This window comes from Alexandromys fortis, unplaced genomic scaffold (assembly GCF_014885135.2).
Source record: "Alexandromys fortis isolate MF-2015 unplaced genomic scaffold, M_Fortis_MF-2015_v1.1 scaffold_100_1_3062724, whole genome shotgun sequence".
Taxonomy (NCBI): domain Eukaryota; kingdom Metazoa; phylum Chordata; class Mammalia; order Rodentia; family Cricetidae; genus Alexandromys; species Alexandromys fortis.
In genome coordinates, this window is record NW_026067992.1 from 2,360,832 (window position 1) to 2,367,141 (window position 6,310).

A 6,310-nucleotide genomic window follows, 5' to 3' on the forward strand; every position below is an offset into this window, starting at 1 on the left:
TAAAGAATTGAATGGTCAATAGCTAAGTAGGAGAGAATAGGCAGGATTTCCAGGAAGAGAGAGGACTCTGGGAAAAAAGAGGCTGAGATGTTATTGAGACACTGAAGAGTTTGGACAGAGGTTCAGAAAAGAGGGAACATGGCCGAATGTAGATTAATTTAAAAAAAGATTAATTTAAGATGTAAGAAATGTAGAGGAAAGAAAACCTAAGCTAAGACCAAACTTTCAAAATTAACAATATGTTCCTGCTTTGCTATATGTTAGCTGGTGGCCCAAAGGAGAGTCCAAGACTATACTGTTCACAAAAATCTAGTGTTTGGCATCAAGAAGATACTCAGTGAGTATTTTTTAGTTAAAAGAGTTAATGAGTGACATCAGTCAGTCTGTAACTGTACCTTTGAGTTTGTTATTAATTATTGACTTCTCTGAGCTCCTGGAGGTTAAGGTCATGTGCTCTGTCTATTTCAATTACTGCTGTGTATGGAGAGATAGTAAACAATTAAATATTTTAATATTTATTGAAAGTTTGACTATTACCATTACAAATGCAGAAACATGAAGAACCCTAGTAGGTCTGATTCCTGCAATTTATAGCTGGTCGAGAACAATAGCTACCTATGCACTGAAGAAAGAGGAAAACGATCTTCTGGGAGAAGAGATCTCTTGCGTGGAAGGCTGAGGGGTGCATTATTTGTTCACTACTTGAAGTCTGTAAGTGGAATTTAATAGCTAAATCAATAGAGTGGGACAAAAGAAGCCCACTATCCAATTATTATAAAAATAAGTTTGCATGGATCCAACATCGAAGGATGTATGGAAAGGTTTTAGAATGACTAGTTAAATTTTAAATTAGAGGTATACTCCTGTAATTCAAGCACTTGACAGGCTCATACATGATCCCAGCCAATTCCTGCCCAGTCTGGCCTTGATATGGAAATGTGTCTAGCAATAACTTTTAAGAGGTGGAGCAGTAACTCAATAGTAAATTGTTTATTTAGCAAGTGCAAGGTCTGGGCTCAAGAGCTGGATTTAATCCCTTCAACCTCCATCACATAATATATTCCATGGCTCAAAAGGAGGGTCAGAAGAATGGGATTATTCTGGGGAGAATTTAGTTGGTTAAACAAAAGTTTTAAAGAATTATTTGAATTTTTCAGAAAATAGCACCAGGGCAGCAGTTCTCTACATGAGAGTCACAACCCCTTTGGGAAAGGTGAACAACCCTTTCAAAGAGGTTACCTAAGACCATCAGAAAACACTGATATTACTTTATGATTTATAACAGTAGCAAAAAGTAATTAGAAGTTTCTCTCCCACCTGCCAGTTCCCGAATAACTACTCTAAGATTTAATATGAATTATAAATGCTTGGTTGATAGCCTAGACTTATTACTAGCTAGCCCTTACATTTAAGTTAACCTACTTCTGTTCATCTATGTATTGCCATGTGGCCCACGGCTTACTGGTGATGCTCCTGGAATCTTGCTCCTTGGGCAATGGCTGCCATCTCCCAGACTCTGCCCTTTTTCTCCTATATATTTGCTTGGATTTCCTGCCTGTCTCTATCCTGCCTTGCCATAAGTCAAAGCACCTTTATTTATCAACCAATGAGAACAACACATATTCGCAATATAATAAAGGCTATCTCGCAGCAAAGAGGTTTCTCAAAAGCTAGAAACAAGACCTATAATCCAGCTAAACCACTTCTAGACACATACCCAATAGTACAAAGGCCCTTGCATAGTCATGTTCAAACTTTATTCATCAAATAAGCCCATAAATAAGAGCTTCTGAGGAGGCCAATATATCATCCATTTACATTTGAAAACTTAAAACCGTGAGCTACAGTGGCATCCCAGAAGGATTGTCTCTAAGAACGCAGGTGCACTCTAGGTACAGAGATGTTAGTTATTACACTTCAAGTTCCAGCCTCTTTAGGCATTGGTAAAATTGGCTGATGCTAACAGAGTGGCAATCCTCAATCACAAAAATTTCACCCATGTAGTCACCACAGTGTTCAAACATTACTTTGTACCGTTAGCTAATTGTGTTCTCAATTCCCTTCTGCTTAAAAAGGGAAGCATCTCTCAAAATGAAATGTCTACTTCATGACAGGTGCTCAGTCATTCAAATGAATACAGTCATGTCCATTAAAAACTAATGCTCATTATAATAGCAATCGAACGAAGGAGGGCACGGATTTGAAGGAGAGCAAAGTGAGGTACATATGAGTGTTTAGAAGAAAGAAATTAAAAGAATAAATGTAATTAAAATACAGTTTCAAAAATAAAAAAGGTATTTATTGGAGAACTTCAGAAATAACGGTGTTGTTAGTAGATGGCCATAAATGGTCTTGCAATGAGTTGAAAGAAGCAATAACTTTTCTCCCAAGCTGAAATTATCGGAAAGATCTAACAGAACTATATTTCTTTCACAAATATTTTCATTATTAGAAGTCTGAATTCAAAATGGTATTATTTCCATTTTGATGACTATAATATAAAACCCAAAAATAAATGGGTCCTCAATCTCTTTTTAAAAAGTTTCAGATAGAGGGAAGACTATAACTCAAGGTAGCCCATAGCTTGTTTTACTGCACGAACTGCCCCGATACTGTAAATCCCGCATCTGAGAGGGATGTACTAAAAGGATGGGGAATTTTATCTAAGGGGAGTGTGATTCCTCATCCCAGCTGTCGAGCTATGTGATCTTTCGATTCCATCTAGGCAATCCCCTCTGGAACGCCATCACTCCAAATCACTTTGGTAATATTTCTCACCAGGCCGGCTTTCCTGGATGAGATCCTCCTGCACCGTGAAGGCATCTTGCTGTGACACCACCTGGGGAAGCTGCTTCTTTTTCATCCTTCAGAGTGCACCGAGAAAGGCTTGCTTGGATGGCTGCCCAGGAAGCCAGATAGGAATTATATTTGTTTCTTCTCAAGTGCATTCTCTTTTGACCTTAGAGCTGGGGTGGATTGTGGAGAGAGACACATATAAACTCTAAATCTCTAATTACTTCTCCAGCTGAAAGAAAATAGCCTTCTTGGTTAAATCCATTATAGGATATGTAGAAAGTGGCTTTCATGTTAGATGTCCAGGGGATTCCTATGACATTACAGCTTAGCTTCCTAAAACCTCACCAAATTATTAGTAAGGCCAACATTTCCATCACTGTTCACAACACATAATTCATAACATTTTCAAAGAAAGGGTTTCTACTGTTACTTCATAATAATGTCTTTATCACTCGTTCTTGGCACAAATAGTTTTCAAAACCAAAATAGTTTGCTCCAAAACAGTAGTANACATAGACACATTTAGATAATGCAAGGGAAGCCTCTGATATTAGGACAAAATGTTTATGGTTTCAACAAACAACATATTACTCATACATATAGCCCCCTTTTGAAGGAAGTATGTAAATCACTCCTGATAATGAAGAATGCATGCTAAGATTATTTGTGTAAACACAAAGGTTTTTATATACGCCTAAATACTTAAATATAATTGCGTTTAGTATTAGATGGCACAGTGTCTCAATTTATTATCTTTTGAACACCAGAAGATATATAGTTCTGATACCTCCAGTAGAAAAACACCATATGCAGTTTTTATTCAATCATGTCAATAGAAGACAGAAAACAAAATATAGTAGGCCACTTCATAGTTAATATTGTTCATAGTGGCCATGATGTGTTAGAAAGGCAGGGAAAGCTGAGTGTGGAGAACACACTTGTAAACCCAGCTTGCAGGAGGCAGAGGCAGGAGGATCTCCACAAGTTATAGGTTAGCTTGGGCCAAAATCTAATGTTTTAACTAACAAACAAATATATAAACACAAAGGAAGAAAAAAAGCTGGGGCAATGTCTGCATGACTGAAACATTGATGAAACAGAGTCATGGTTGATTCCCTGAAGGAGTCAATGTCTGCTCGGCTCTGAGAGCTCTGTTCTGTTGGGTACCAATTATCTCAGCAAGTGTTGCTTTCAGAAAGGTAGTGGTGGCCTCCAGCCTGACTAGGAACCTCACTGAACTGGACTGATTGCTATTGTGTTAGGAATCAGTTGCCATAAATAGAAAGTAGAAGAATCAATCTAATAGTCTTGCTGATGGAGTTAGCAGAAATCTACAGAGATATATCAGTTATTGAATCGACAAGCAATCCCTAGGGATTGTAATTTTCCACAGTTAAATTGGAAATGGAACCAAGATGCCTTCATGTGATAGAATCTTATTTATACCTACTGTTCTACCCATAACAAGTCTGGGCTTGATGCAGATATCTAACACATTGTGACTCTGATGACCTGAAGTTTGAAGGTATGGTACTCCATGAGACTATATTGAAATTAACAGGAGAATGAAATACAGCTTTTGTCTCAGTTTCTCCACTTATTCATGCCAAAACCTTCCATCACATTCTTAAAGTTTCTTTTTTTTCAGTGAAAATATGGGCTTTATTGATCATGGAAATCCTTGAATTCTGTATTTAGAATTTATTTTAAAAGCAATAGGGATCTATTGAAGAAAGGGAGAAAAATGACTGAATATTGTATCTGGTGAAGACAATTACAATACAGTTTGAAAACACAATTCATAACAATATAGGAGATCAGTTTAAAACATCCCGCTAGCCCAGGCAAGATATTGTCTGTGACAATAAACTGGACGAAAGAAAGGGATCTGTGAAGCCCCTCCCATCAGGCTTGCGCACCAGCATAGACGGCAAAGCTGATAGAAGAGTTAAGAATAGGAAGAGAACTTTTTTGATTTCCAGCTGGCTTCTAGTAACTCCTGTTTTCTTCCTATTTTTCAATCCCGCCCCCCTTCTCTCCAGATGTTGCAATCTCAACTACGAGCAGATATTCTCGTACTTGTATGAAAGAAGGGTCAGAAAGACCTCCAAATCTTCAGACCTTTGATCCCCTGATCCTTACATAGAAGGATGGAAGATGATGAGACACAGAGGATGCTTGGGTAAGGACATATTTTGGTGCAGTTGAGGAACTGCAGTCTCCTCCATCTTCCCTTGGAAACTCCAAACCCAATGTCCCAGTACCGCTGCAGTCCCCAGTCAATGCCTAACCAAAGCTTTCCTGGGGATAAGTACTTAACCTGAGCCATGCTTGCTTCAGCTTGGTCAGAGAGGTCTGTTTCACCTGAAGATTGCCACACAAAGAGCCATTGAGAAATGGAAATCTAATAGGTGAGAGCTTGGATGGGTGGATTCCCTCTGACCCTACCTACCCTTCAGCAAAGGGCACACAGTGCTCTGGACTAAGAGATTAGCTTTTCAAAAGGAAAGAAAAAATAGATAGTGTTAATTAATTTTTATGTGGGGCCTCCACCCTTTTCCTGCTTTCTATTCTTCTTTTGTCTGGTCCCAGCGAAAACCAGTGGGAGAGGTCCAACCTGTCAGTGGAGTTGGCTGCTGTGCAGCCAGAGACTGACTGTGGCCCCTGTCAGCCACCCTGCCTGGCCACTCCTCTTCCTCTGCAGCCTTTACACCACACAGCCAAACAGGTAGAGCCAGAGTTCAGCCTGTGCTTTGCTTTTTGGGTTCCTGGACTTTTCAAAGGGTGCCTTTGTTAGGGAATGTCAACCTCTTCTCCAAAAGTGGATGGTAGGAGCCAAGAAGCTGGAACACAGATGGGGCACCTGCTTCCGGGAGGGGTTCTGGATGGATGGGGACTTGTTTGTGACCTCAGGGATAACCTTGGAATCTATGTTTATCTGGTGAGAGTGGTCTTGCACTTTCAAAGTCTTTTTTTTTTTTTTTTTTAACTCCTTTGCCTCCAGAGAACTCTCAAACCAGTAGCTTTAATTTCAGGTGCTCATTGGAGAGGTCATTCCACTTGTAAACTTTGTGTTTGTTTCCTCATAATGAATGCTTAGAGTTGACTTCTGGCCTGACTCTGTGCTCAAACACCATTATGGATCCGACATTTGCAGAAACCCAGGGTGTTTCCAGGTCATTTACGGGGAGGATCCTACTGCCAACACAGCCCACGCTCACCCCCAGGTGTCTGGAACTCTAGGCTTCTCATAGGTGCACATAACAAATGCAACGTCATGAGAACACCCTTCTCCCCTCTATCTAGGTTCCTAATGTTTTGCACCAGATGCCTTGACTTTTCCCAAGGTACCAAGTCCTGTGCATAATCGGGAAGAGCGACTCTGCTCTGTTGTACTTGCCTTGGTCGTAGCTTGTTCCTGGAGTCTAACAAAAGACTCATTTGTGGATCTAACTTCTTTATCCTAGGTGCACTGTGTTATCCCTGGAGTCTCCAAGCTAAAAAAAAAAAAAAA

General features: G+C 39.7%; 1 long non-coding RNA gene across 1 annotated transcript in view; it reads left to right on the forward strand.

Annotated features, from left to right (window-relative positions):
* Nucleotides 1-492: 492 nt before the first annotated feature.
* LOC126512255 (uncharacterized) overlaps nt 493-6,310 on the forward strand; it is a 9,622-nt gene continuing 3,804 nt past the window's right edge. Inside the window, exons 1-2 of the long non-coding RNA XR_007594969.1 lie at nt 493-711; nt 4,839-4,978. This is a non-coding gene — a long non-coding RNA (uncharacterized lncRNA). The remainder of the gene's footprint in view (nt 712-4,838; nt 4,979-6,310) is intronic.